General features: G+C 38.1%; 1 protein-coding gene and 1 long non-coding RNA gene across 3 annotated transcripts in view; one reads left to right on the top strand and one right to left on the bottom strand.

Annotated features, from left to right (window-relative positions):
* The window catches only part of FUT9 (fucosyltransferase 9), a 267,862-nt gene extending 265,430 nt beyond the window's left edge, over window positions 1-2,432 (bottom strand). The window contains exon 1 of one of the 2 annotated variants that reach the window (XM_007484337.3): window positions 1,664-2,432. The gene's annotated coding sequence lies outside the window, so the exon portion shown is untranslated. The remainder of the gene's footprint in view (window positions 1-1,663) is intronic. The other variant, XM_007484334.3, reaches the window with a different exon arrangement.
* A 901-nt stretch (window positions 2,433-3,333) lies between these two features.
* LOC103094733 (uncharacterized) lies at window positions 3,334-10,725 on the top strand. The gene is made up of 2 exons (XR_008916623.1): window positions 3,334-3,622; window positions 6,665-10,725. It is a non-coding gene; the product is annotated as an uncharacterized LOC103094733 (long non-coding RNA).
* Window positions 10,726-14,161: the final 3,436 nt, after the last annotated feature.

The raw sequence follows: 14,161 nt of genomic DNA, 5'->3' as shown, positions 1-14,161 counted from the left end.
TAGACACCTGTAGGAATAATGAACATTTATTTTTAAAGTATAATGATTTCTGCTATTTAAAGGATACAAATAAATTTAAGTATTTCTGTAGTTCTAAAGGAAAAAAAAATGTCTAGTACTTTGTCCAAGGGCTCTCTTTAAGAGAAAGCCAAACCGAATTAATTCACATAATCACTAGTTAGAGAAGTTAAAATAGAAAATGATGAGAAACACTGTTGACTTGTTTTTAAAATCTAAGCACTTACATGGGAGAGAGGAAATATAAGTTTCATCATTAAATTTTTGGTCCTTTCCACCATCTTCCACCCACCTCCTTGGTCATATTCATTCAATGAACACAACTCTATTTTCCCCTCAAACCAACTAGAAATAGAGAAACGTTATACACGGTTTTAGGAATAAAAGCTGCTGCCACAACACTTCCACGGATTATACTATTAAGATGCTGAATTACTACACAACACCCGGCCTCACAATCTGAAGGAAGAGGAGTACTCACTCTATTTGCTGATATTTCCTACCTCTCTCTGTCATTAAGGAAGAAGAAATCAGTTCAGTCTTAAGGTAGCCTTTAAAGTTGCCGTTTTGTCTACAATTCCGTTTCAAGGAAAAAAAAAACATCTTATCTTTTGATTTGGATTGGTGAGTTTATGTAAAATTCATATGTGCTACACAAGAAGAAAGAAAGTCACAGTCCGGGCACACTGATTGTTTTAAATCTAAGCTGGGGATCTGGGACCCTTCTCATCGTGAAGAAAAATGTGTTGCTGGACTAAGCTTAAGCATAGCCAAAATAAATCACAAGGCGAAAATAAACTAATGCAGAAATTCTCTAAAAAATGAAAATAGAGAAAGGACATTTAATTTCCTTGTGCTTGATCCACGCCTAAAAGTCAAAGTGTTAAGCTGCACATAAAGTAAATAGAGGATCATTGGCTATGAGTCCTTGTCAGTTTCCTGCAGGTGAATATCAGAAGAGCTGGAAAGGGACTTTGTGTAGAAGGGGTGAGGTAAGTATGAAGAGAGGGCTGTGAGAGCCCAATTTCCAGTGGCAAAACAACTGGCCAAACAGAGGGGTCCGCTTCAAAGGCTTTTTATTTTTTTTTAAAGGAAGAAGGCAGACTAAGGTGGGTGAGGAACAGGTTCATTGGTAAAAGTGGGATGAAAGCCAGGGTGTTGGATGTAGGAGTTCAGAGACAGGCTGGCTCTGGTAGATGATGCTTTAAGTCTGCCCTCTCTCCTGGAATGGGGTGATGTAAGGAGGGCAGTAAGAGTATTGGGGTCAGCTCTAGCTCTAGGGTAACGAAAGAATCCCTTCCAGGCTGGGAAGTAAGGGGTTCAGGGGCGGGAAGGAACCGCGCGGGCAAGGAAGCCGAAGCAGCAAGCAGGTTCACGCCTGTTTCCAGGACTGGGGACGTGCAAAATGCTTCTGGTTGCTGACAGGTGAAGTGCAAGCAGAATCCCCCCCGCCCCGCAACAACCAGGTTGCTATATGCCCCAGGAGCACTGGGATGCCCCAACGCCCACTCCCAAGCGCAGTGGGAGGGGTGGGCCCAGCAGGTGGTTTGAGGGGCGCCCTGAAACCCCTTCCTGGAGCCAAGGGCAAGATCTCTCGTCCTCCTAAACCTCTCGCTTTACCCGCGGCGCCTTCCAAGCTACTCACCCGTCCTAAGGGAAAAGCGCCATTTACTGGGAGAGAGAGGGCTGCGTGGCGGCGGTGTGCTGAGGAAGGCGCGCGGTCCAGTCAGGGAGAAAGGGGAGAGCAGCGGCAGCAGCGGCCCGGGAGCTGGTACTGCTGCTACGCGCGCTCTCGCTGCCCATCTCCGAGCGCCTGGGAAGCAGTCGCTACTGTAGGAGGAGGAAGAAGCAGAAGGGGAGGGGGACCGGAGGAGGGATCTGGGGAGAGGATGAATCGGGGGGGGGGGGGAGGGAGCGCTAGCAAGGAAGGGGGGAATATGCGCGGGAAGAACCAGGGGAGGAGGAGGGGGTTGAGGAGAAGAGAGACAAGGGGGAGGGGGAGGAGGGTCGAGAAGGATGCGCGATCTCCTCCCCCTCCTCCTCCTCCTCCTTCTCTCCCGCCCCTCGGGTTCTCCCAGGCGGTGTTCAGGCCCGGAGCTTCCCAGGCTCTGTTTCTGATGCTAAGGAGACGTCCTCAGCAGGATTGGAGCGGGCTGCCGGAGCCGGGCAGGGAAGCCGAGCAGCTGTAGCTACCACTGGATCCTCCACCCCTGCCTTTACGGGAGCGGACACACACACACACACACACGCACACACACACACACGCACGCGCGCACACACACGCACACACACGCACACACAGCGGGTACACACACACACACGCACACAGAACAATTGTCTCTGAGGCTCTGAGACTTCGTGTTGGTGCCACACACACACACAAACGACCACCCCCTCCTCCGATTACGATCACATGTACGTCTGTATGTCTATGACCTACAGCTCATCCTTCCTCCCCTGTCTGCAGTCTGAGGTGCCCCAGGAAAGAAGGCTCTAGTCTGTGGGCTGGGAAGGACTGGGCTGCGTTGCGCTCCTAGCACTCAGCTCAAGCCCCAAAGAACCACTGCCAAAGTGGAGGCGGCAGTGTTTGCCTTAACCACCTCGAATGAGGTAAAAATCGAGTGACCTGATTGCTTCAGACCACAGCTTCGGTGACCTGGGAAGGTCATGAGTGTGAAGGGCTCTGGACTGTACCGTCTGCATACCATCCTCTGTGTCTCCGCACGCCCCCTCCCCTCTTCCAAGCATTGTTGTGTTCCCTAGAATTCAGGGCACCGTTTAACACGTTTAATTGTCATCTTTCTGTCTCTCCACGCTGCAGAGGTCTCCCCCACCCTCAATTTTATAACTCAGCCTTACGATTATTCTAGGCTTTTCTAGCTCATATCTTCCTTGGTCATTTAGACTACGTACGCCTATGTGGATTAGAACTACACACACGCGCACACACACACACACACACACACACACACACACAGTTATTTTTCGGCGTATTTTAGAGGGAGATTTGAAGTCCCCACACTGGGGAATTATGAAAACACAGAAGCATGACTGATTTTCTGAACCATAATTTCATAATCTGTGCCTGTAGAAGTAGGAGGAATCAAAGAAGGCAAATCAATCCTTGGTGAAATCTAGCTAGGGAAAAAATACTGAAGAAAATTTGTATTAAATAAACAGCATAACACGTAAATTAACATAATTAGTGCTGTGAGAACTACCCCAGGAGAAAGAAATTTTTCATTAATTTTTTTTCTCTGATAATAGTCTTAAAAAATCTAAAGGGACTTTTAGCATGAAAAACACAAGCTTATTTCTTATCTGACTATATTTGTCATGTTTCAGGTCTGGTGCAAAAGATGCTAGCCCTATATTGAAAGAACTTTTTCAGTTTTGAAATAGTAAATGAAGAAACAAAAGCATAATATAAGAAAGGACAATACTCACAAAGAGTTTGGAGCTCTTCCCCTGGAAATTCACCTGGAGGGTAAAAATGATGGAGTTGAAATATTGTTATATGATGATCTTAATATCTTCTACCTTCTGAAGGATAGGCATCTCCTGGTGCTCTGGATCACAATTCCTTGCTGAGGAAGCAACACAGGTATGAAACTTGCAACCTGTACTTTTCAATGTTATATCCACACCAGCTGCTAGTAGTTATTGCAAACTTTATAAATGTGGTGATCAGATAGAAGTATGTTTGATCTTATGAATTTTTTATTGTGTCTTTTATATGGAATAACAACTAATTTGGACAGCAATAATGAAGTGGGGGGGGTCATTGTCAATTGTCCATTCTTTTTCATGCCATCTGAAAATGTATTTCCTAGTCTTTTTTCTTAAAGGTCACAATATTTAATAAATAACTGATCCTTTTGAAATATTACCCCTGTTTAAAGCCTATATTTACTCACCAAACTTTCAAACAAATGTCAATAGAACAGTGTGATATAATGAAAAGAGTTCTGGAATGGGAGTCAGAAGATAAATTTAAAACTTGGCTCTGTTATTTACTTCCTTATGATTGGGTCAGTAAGTCATTTAACCTTTCTGGGTCTGTTTATTTTAAGGAAATTGATTAATTGGTTTATAAAGTGCCTTCATATAATTTTTTATAATCAGATTTATTGGATGATCTAAAAATGACAAAAAAAATACCCACCTCCAAAGCTAGTGCTGGATTTCTTCCTCAATATTTACTAAAAGGATATTTCCCCACCTAAGACAGAGGGATAAGAAGAATAAGGAAGGGCAAACTTTTGTAATGTGGGAACTGGCCAGTGAGGGTTCAGTCCTTAGAGTCTGCATAGAGTTGCCATTGATCTTGGGCTGATTATACAGAGAATGTGCACATATTCTCTGCCTGTTTCAATCAACATGTAAAACTAGTACTTTGTGATGACAAAATATTCTCATGGTCTACAGACCTGGAAAAACCTGTAACTCAAGAGATATGGAGTGAGAACTGAGTATATGTACAAAAAGGATGACCTATTACTCTCTCAGTTATTTTTCTTCCTGATGGTAAGACAGGGATTTTATTGTGAGCTATAGTCAGGAGAGTTTACTAATAAGGGGGGGGGGGAGTAGCAGAGGATGCTGGATAGTACTAGCTGACAACAGAGTAAGAACTTGCAAACTATAGAAAGAAGGGGAAAGATAGTCACCTAAAGATAGTAGCAACCTCAAAAGACTGTGATTCCTCATGATGAAAAGAAGTGGCAGCTATAAATTCTAAAATGTCACCCATCCTTAGAGACCAGAAGAGAGATACATATAAGGGAAACCTCAGGCAGAAAACACAAAATGAGAAAAAGATTTCTGGGGTCTGCAATCAGAATGCACCCTTTTTACGTGTGTTTTCTACATGTCATTTATTACCATTGCATGTAAACTCTGAGCCCATTCTCCCAAAGAAACTTATGTGAACTATAGAAGAGGGCGTCCCAGTAATAGAAAGGATTACTCTAATAACTATTATTCATTACATGTTTTCCATTCTAACATTTCTCCTCTGTTATAAAAGCTAAAAAAATTTATTCACTTGATTATGGGGAACACCCTAGTGGCTATTGGTCACTAAACACTCTAGTTCAGTGATAGCAAACCTATGTCACAGGTGTCAAAGATGGCAGGCACACAAATAGCTCTCTGTGGGCAATTTTTTGCCCCCCCTTCCCCTCCCAGAGTTCATTACTAGAAAAGCAGAGGGACTTGGCTAGAGTTGCTCCCTTTTCCCTCTTCACTGTGCTGGATGACATTTTTTCATATCATTCACCCATCTTCCCCAGAGCCTAATGGGAGTACACAGGGAGTAAGATGGGAGGTTTACAGGTGGTAGAGTTGGAGGGGAGTGTCCCTTTTTCACATGACTCACCCCTCTGCTCAGCAGCCCAATGGGAACTCTTCTTCCCTCCTCAGAGGGAGGGGAAGGGACTTTACTTGGTTTGGAGGTGTTTGGGGTGGATGGGGCTTGGCATTCCATCTCTAAAGGGTTTGCCATCACTGCTCTAGTCTCCCAGAGTAATCTCTAGAACCTTGAAGAAAGTAATACTCAAACATATTCTGGTGAACTAGCCTGCAAGTGGAAGTGGACAGATGGAGGAATAGAATAGAATAGGCATTACTTTTTCTTAAAGTAATAAATAGAAGAGTTAGCATACCTTCCCAATCCATTTTGCCCAAGCAGAGTTTGAGATGGAATGAGGAGAGGGAGGCTGAAACATCATTTATTCTTTTTTTGTAACAAGGAAAATGTGCAGTTTGCAAATTAATCAGAGTTAAAAGAAATCAATTGAGCTAAATAAATTTGATAACATTTCCCCTATTATATTTTTATTGATTTTTCTAGGACATTTGTGTTTGTGGAACAACACTAGGTATATTTCTTATGGGTGAATGGCCTAAACAGCCTTGGACAAAGTTGTATAACAGACTTTGATTTCATTTCACCTGAGTTTTGTTTTGTTCTTACCTTCTTCATCTTCATTAATTTGGGGAGAACAATTTTTTTGTTGTTTTAATGTAATTTAGTTCATCATTTTACCCCTACTGATTTAATTGCTTCAGAAAAGTTAAAGGATTTTAAGAACCTCCTCAAAAACCTAATTTAAGATTTTCTGGGACCCCAATAATTAGATCTCTGGTTATGATAACATGCTGGCCATCCTTTCTGCCTATTATATGATATTCCAAAAAAATAGACAAAGTTTCTTTAAGGGACATTGATCAAAGAAATCTGGTTAATCTGAGTAATTCACTAGTCAATTTGATGAATCCATTCATTTTTGTTTAGAGGGATTTGAAATATACTTTCCCATGAACAGTGTAAAAAAAAAAAGAGAATGTCTATTACTGAGAGGTCACACAGCTCCTGATTAGTTTTCAGTGATTTGGGGTTGCCTCTAAGACAATGATTCTGGAGAATTCAGGAGTAGTGTTCTTGTTAGCAAGCTACCCTTATCTTATTTCTATGAAAATGAATTTATATAGCATCTTCTCCCTTTAGATTTGTTTGTTGGTTTGTTTTTCATCTCTTGTTAAGGAAACATACCAACATGCAACAAAAGGATACCTTGTCTAGGAGAAAGGGAAATGGGTTTGCCCACATATAATCTTACTTCCCATCTCTTTCTCCTTTCAGGATCTAGAAATGACTGTTTAATGTTTTTCTGAAAAATGTCAACAACCAAGGCACAAGTCGATTTCTTGCTGAAATACAGGTATGTGCCTACTTGGCCAGAGTGAATGTTTATTAACTTCAAGCTCCTGTATAGAAGATGGTTTCTGGTTTTGAATTAAGTAGACTTTTGGAAAAAGCAAGGGAAATTTCCTCTGTGACTTCAGCCTTGGAATTATGTCAGGAGTATATTTAAGTTTGAGACTTCCCAATTTTGAGAGTTTGAGGACCTTCAAGAGGGAATTTCTTAATGTAATATGTTCCCAGGATGAAAAAAAAAAAAGGTTCACTTTCAGGTCCTTTATAGCATCTGATTTGAAGAATAAAGCATATGAGTAACCCCAACACTCAAGAGCAAATGGGAAAAGAATTTCACCTATGTGATACCCACAAAGTTTGTGGCTTTCTGGAAGGAATACAAACCACAGGATGAACTACAGTTCTGGAGGGTCTGAGTAGAACTGTGTTTAAGAGATTGAGATCCAGAAGAATACCAAAGAATTGCCTTGATCTCATCTTCAAGTTCAATTCTCTTCCCAAGGACCATGGGCATTTATATACTTTGCTTGTTTCTTACCTGTTTATGGACTCCAGTAAATCTCTTGTGTCTTCTGAATTTCCTGTAGGGTAAAATAAAGGTTGCCCTACCCAAATGTATTGCTCCCTTTTGTTCTTCATCTGAGCTGGTTTCCAGTTACCCATATTTATGGAAACATAGATATACTTAGAGATTTTCATAAAAATACTCAAGGTAAGGACAAGAAACCAGTTAAAAGGAAATTATTCTTTTGGGTTCATCTCCTAGAACTGGATCCAGGGTCATCTTATTGTTCTTGATAAACCCTGATAGAAGAGAATAACATGTATGACTTTTCTGGTCACTATGGAAATTCTGATGCCTGCAAAAACTCCTCAGTGCAGTCAGGCAAATTAACTAGGCTTAAAGAAACCAAACAGCTGACTAGATATTTGCATTTCTTCTCTTTTGCATTTTTTTTTTTAGATTTTGACAAGAGTTTTTATTTGTGGTTGGAACATCATGGATATTTGTAGTAGACAGATAGGTATTCCCTTAGCATAATCTAGCTCCAGGAAGAATTGTGAACCAAAAGTTATTTTTTGGCAACCAAATCTGACTGTCTTTTTTGTTCCCCTTTATCACTTTATTAGCACCCTGTCCATCTCTCTCTACGTTAAGTTAAAAATTCTACCCACCTTTTCCTTGCCTTTTGAAAAGAGGTGATAAACACACTACGTTAAGAAAATGATGCCTAAGATTGAATATGTTACATCTGCCATAAGCATTTATATTTTTCACAGGGGAAAAAGTCAAAGGAGTAAATCTCCACTTCTGTAACTTCTTTCTTCAGTTATCTCTTTGAGGAACAAAGAGAAGTCTCATACCCTACTCTTAGCCAGATAATGTATAAAGTAGTAGGAGTACAGTGACATTTTATATAATGAATGGTTATGGTGATAATTCTGATTGCTAATAAATATTAAAGTACATGTTTCTTTGTCTTTCTTTTCGGTCCAGACTCATGATTTTATTTGTGTAAGGAATTCCCAGTGAGGAAATGCCCTCTATCAATACTATCAGCAGCTACTACAAAATTTATAGTCTTAGAGAATTGCCTGGAGCATTGAGAGATTAAGTGATTTGACCAGGTTCACATAGCCAACATATATCAGAGATAGGATTAGAATACTGGGACAGACCATCCTAACTTTGAGGCCAGCTCTCTAGTCACTATGCAGATAGGTACATATCTAGGTTGGGATCTATCTGTGTGGATATATACAAGGTATCTCAAAGCTCCATAGCCTAAAATGTGCAAAAAGATGTAGAATGTCATATATATACATGCATCGGTGTATATGAACATCTATGCACATATATACCCATCTAGATACATATATACACATTTATATGTATATGCATGGGTTTGTGTATGAGTACCTATGTGTACATATAATATGTAAATAAGCATATGCATGAGAGAGAGAGATAGAGGTAGAGTAAGAAGAGGAGGCAGGGAGAGCAAGAGAGGGAGCAAGAGCTATAAAGTGAGAGAGAGAGTGTGTGTGTGTGTGTGAGTGAGAGTGAGAGATTTAATTTTACTTGTTAATCTTCTATAACCACAAAAGAGTACAGAATACTATACTAGTACTCATAAAAATGGGACTTTTTTGAGAAGACTTAAAAACTGAAAATCGTTTTTCCCTTGAGGCCAGAATAACACTTAATGCCCATGGAACACTCCTCTTACCTATACAAACTTGTTTTCAAATTTCTGATTTCCTGACAAAGTTCATGCAGGGAATATTTCCACACAGAAAGGCTAGAGTACATTGAAAGTGTCACAGGAATAGAAAGCCAGACTTTGACATAAGGTGAAGGCATGGTTAAATATCTCCATGCATTCCTGAAACCCCTAAACTTAAATGACTCAGAAATTGGGATATGTTGAGTATATTGAACAAATTATGTTGTGCTAATTAAAATGAATTTATATCAATGTGGCCCATGAGTTATATTGTAAAGTAGAAGAGTATAAATTACACTAAATTGTATCATTTAGATATATAGATTTCACTGAGTTTCCCTGAAGAAAAAACACCTATTCATTTCCAGTTACTAATTTATTAGCTCATTTTTGTCCATAATCCTGACTGCATCTATAATTACATTTAATTTGCACACCTAACATCAGATTTCCATAGTGTCCCCAAAAGAACTCCTCATAGGGTCATCACATAAATCACATAAATCAGTTTTAAATTTGTATAAAGAACATACATCCTATTTTTGTTCATTAATGCTATGAGTTTCTTATTTCCTTTCCTATACTTTAGGGTATCTATTATTTTAGAGTTTTGCTGCTTTGCTTTATTAAAGTGCTATTTTGAAATTTTCTGGTGGAATGAGCAAAAATGCTTTCACTGAGTGCCCAAAATAATTCTAAGCTTAAAAGTTTTATTTTAAATGTCATTTGAATGGTTTTAAATCTACTAAAATTTCATCATTCATATGTATGCCTTTATACACAACCTTATTTGAGTATTTCTTCATTTGTATGGGGAAAGCAAAATTGCTAAGAATTATCCTGTGAATACTTTGATTCTTCAGTCAATGAAATTCTGTAATTCCTTTGACTTTAAATGTTTGTGGGGCTTCTGTTTTAAAATAGTTTCAAAGCATCAAGCTCATTGGTACTCTTGGGTATGATAAACCTCCAAGTCTGAAACTGACAAAAATCTCCTACTCTGTTACATAATCTTATACCATCAATAATTTAATCTTAGAGGGGCATTAAATGGTCTTAATAGGAACAGGAAAATATATCATTGACTATAAATGTGTTCTCCCTCCATACCCAACTCTGTTCTTCATTTTCTCTTTCAGTAACATTTTGTTTGTATGAAATAAAATATTCTTCTTAAATTTGAACAAATTCTTAAGGGGGTATCGGTGGACACATATGGTATTCAACTAATGATATTCTATTATTTGATTTATGACTCAAAATAATATTTAGGTTTTGAAGGAGAGTTAAAAATGTCAAATGCTTAGTAAATATATTTTTGAAATAAAATCAAACATTGAGAATAGGATAGAAAAAAAATAATAGACATAATTAAAAAAACCTGTTTCAAATGGCTGCTGTTCTAGGGAAGAAAAAGGATAATCTAAAAACCTTTTGGGTAGGATTCTTATTTGTTTTATTCTTCAGTGTATTTCAATGTATCATGCCATGTAAACCTAAAAAAATTGATTCATAGCCTTTGTAAATTCATGAGCTCTTCTTTTCCCAGAGCAGTCATTAAAATAAAGGGGAAATATGACTAGGACCTCAAAGATTAGGAAAATATTATTATTGCTATTTATTATTGGATTTTCATGAGGGTACCTTTGCAGCCTATAATATTTGTACATTGTGTGATAAGCTTAAAGTTCTGATTATTGTAAAATATTTGTATTGTAGATGTTTGTTGAATTGTGATAAAGATTTTCTATTTGTCTTATTTTGCTTTTGTTTCTAATGTTCTCATGGAATGTATATCAGATGAATGCTACTAAGCACCTAAACCCAAGATAGGAGATTAGACATGTGTTGGTTTTTCAGAGAAACTTATTTTATTTATGGAGCAGGGGGGCTTTTGAAGACTAATAAGATTAATTGAGGAGAAATTAAGCTTGTAGGAAATTTTAGTTAAGGTCTAGATAAATGAGGTCACTTCCCCACTCCCTTTCCCCACCCACAAAGCATTTGTAAACGAAAGCTGAGAGATAACAAGAGTTATAAACTTGAATAGCTTTCTGGAACTTTTACTGTTATCTGTTTTCTTTTGCCAACAGAGTTGTAAATAGCATGGGTCCATGGGACTTTCCTGAGGGCATCCGGGCAGCTTGGTGGCACAGTGAATAGAAACAATGAAGGGCTTAGAATATGGAAGACCAGAGTTTAAATTTGACTTCAGATACTTACTAGCCCTGTAACTTTAGGCAAATCACTTAGCCTCTGGGTCTCAGTTTCCTCATCTATAAAATAGAGATTATAAAAGTACTTACCTCTTCGGGTTGTTGTGAGCCCCAAATAAGATACAATTGTGAAGAGTGCCTGACACCTAGAAAGAACAATATAAAAGTTAGCTATTATTATTAATTTCTTTTTCCAGAAGATTTCCTCTCTGAGAGAGGAGTTCCTTCTTTCCTACAATGACTGATTATATTCACTGGATTACATCTGTGTTCTTCCACATGCCCACCTTATCATGAAGACACAACCCATTCTGAGTCACTACCTTTTCCAATGCAATTGCACTGAGCTGATAATCCTGTAAATTCTTGTTCTCACACTGGACCCTCATCTGTTCCATCCCCCTACTTCTACAAAATGGACAGAACAATAGCACCTGTCTCCCAGTAACGAGGTTAGGATCTAATTGGACAACATAAGTAAAGCACATTACCAAACTTCCAGTGTTATAAAAATGCTATTATTATTACTCTTCTTAACAGCATCCTGCAGTGCCAACACCACTCCAGTTTTTTGGCCACAGTGAAAGAATTCCTATTTACTGCAATGATACGACAACTTGCCACTTTAGTCAGTCACTGATACACTTTGTGAGGATGTGGCAATAATACTTAGGAAGATAAAGTTAAAGAGGATGGCTGGATTTGAGTGAATACATAAGGAAAAATACTGTACACTTTAGATTGAGAACATTTTTTATATTCAGTAATTTTATTTTTTCCAATTACATGAAAAAACATTTTTTCTAACATTTTGAGTTCCAAATTGTCTCCCTTGCTCTCTCCCCAAAACTTTCCTGAGATAGTAAGCAATTTGATATGGCTTATACATGTACTATCATGCAAAACTTATTTCCATCTTTGACAAGTTGTGGAAGAAGACACATCCCAAAAAAGAAATGAAGAAAATATAGTGAAAAATAGTATATTTTGATCTACATTCAGACTCCATTAATTCTTTCTCTGGCACTGAATAGCATTTTTCATTATGAGTCGTTTGGAGTTGTCATAGATCATTGTTGAATACATTTTTTAAGAAATCAGTATAGACTAGAAAACCATCAATAAATCCAAATATATCCAAAAGCAATGAAAGTCAGAAAATGAGGAATCTATGTAAAGGAATGAATCCACTACATATAACAGGTTTCTTTTACCATATACTTACTTTAAAATGTAGTAACATTTCCCTTCATATGTCAATATGAATTTTTTTAAGCCCTTACTTTCCATTTTGGAATCAATACTGTGCATTGGTTCCAAGGCAGAAGAGTGGTATGGGCTAGGCAATGGGGGTTAAGTGACTTGCCCAGGGTCACACAGCTGGGAAGTGTCTGAGGCCATATTTGAACCTAGGATCTCCTGTCTCTAGGCCTGGCTTTCAATCCACTGAGCTACCCAGCTGCCCCCTCAATATGAATTTAAAGAAACCTGGAAATTGATTTTTAAAAAGATATATCAAATTGGAATTGAACCAATAAGATGAGATTCTGAAAAAAAAAAAAACACCCCATAACAACAAAGGTTCCAAACAGTGCAGCAGAAAAAAAAGGAGGGGTACAACTTGAATGAAATTGGAAATTATCAACCATTAGGCTTGTTTTTGAATCTCTACAAAACTTACATAAACATCTTTAATAGGCATACAACTGACCAAAGCAGAGAAAAAAACAAATATTGTGTTGTTCTTGTTAATTTAATTCATTTAAAAATATTTTTCGGACAATATATAACCTTTAAGAGTTTTGTCAAAACTTCTGTGCATATGATAAAATAATGCAAAACTCTGACAGAAGAGACCATGAAGATTCCATTGTTCAACCATCAGTGCAGTATTGTCATCAAGCTATGTGTAGAACCTTCATTTTATGTTACTGGTGTTGGAAAGAATGATATAAATTATCTTGTTATTCATTTGTTTCTGACCTCTTTTGAAGTTTTCTTTGCAAAGCTACTGGAGGAGTTTGCCATTTCCTTCTCTGTCTCATTTTACAAATAAGGAAACTGAGGCAAACAGGGTTTAAATGACACTCTATCCACTGCACCACCTAACTTCTCCAGAAATTATCTAGCTGAACCCATACCTGTCCAAGAAACCTCTTGACATCATTCCAAACAAATAATCATCTAATTTTTGCTTAAATGATTTCATTGATAGAAAGAGGAATTTTTAAAAAAAGTTAACAAGATCTGGAGTGTGAATTTTAAAACTGCTCAGACTCTACTTCAGAAGATTTGATTAAGCTATTCCCCTATTTGTAACAATGTAGATACTTGATCAGGAATGTATTAAGAACTTTAAAATTACTCCATCCTGCTCAGACAGTGCCTTAGGGGAAGATAAAGTTGCAAAATTCCTTCTGGAACAATGAAAAAGTCCCTAACTCATACTTATAGTAAAGCTAGAACCTTAAGCTAGGTCTATTTTTAGATCTAATACAAAAGGGTGCTAAGTACCTATAAAGGTTAAATTAATCACTAAAAGGTCAAGCAACTTACAAAAGGCAAGCTTAACAAAAGAGGTGTGAATTTTTAGTCTACCCAGAGAAGGTGATAACAAAAGAAGATGTGAAATAAGAATGATCAGTCCTGGTGAAAACTTCTACTGTGATTGGTAGATGTGAAAATTTAGGGGAGGTGACATAAGAGAAATTTCTCTTTAAAAGGAAGGAGCTTGAGGTGGAATTTTTTAGTTGGAGTTCAGACTAGTTGGAGTTCGGACTAGTTGGAATTCGGACTAGTTGGAGGAGCTGAGTCTCTGAACTCAGTTCAGGAGTTGAGGATTTCAGTGAAGGACTGGAGTTTTGCTTGGGACAAATCTTGTGGTGAGTGATTAAAGACTGACTAGTCTCTCTTAAAGATCAGGCCTAGGCCATTTGGCCTTACTATTTTCTCTTATTCTCTCTCTCTCCCTTTCCTTA

The sequence above is a fragment of the Monodelphis domestica genome, chromosome 2, assembly GCF_027887165.1.
Source record: "Monodelphis domestica isolate mMonDom1 chromosome 2, mMonDom1.pri, whole genome shotgun sequence".
NCBI lineage: Eukaryota > Metazoa > Chordata > Mammalia > Didelphimorphia > Didelphidae > Monodelphis > Monodelphis domestica.
The sequence above is the reverse complement of the archived record's forward strand: the minus strand, read 5'-3'. Positions and strand labels throughout refer to the sequence as shown.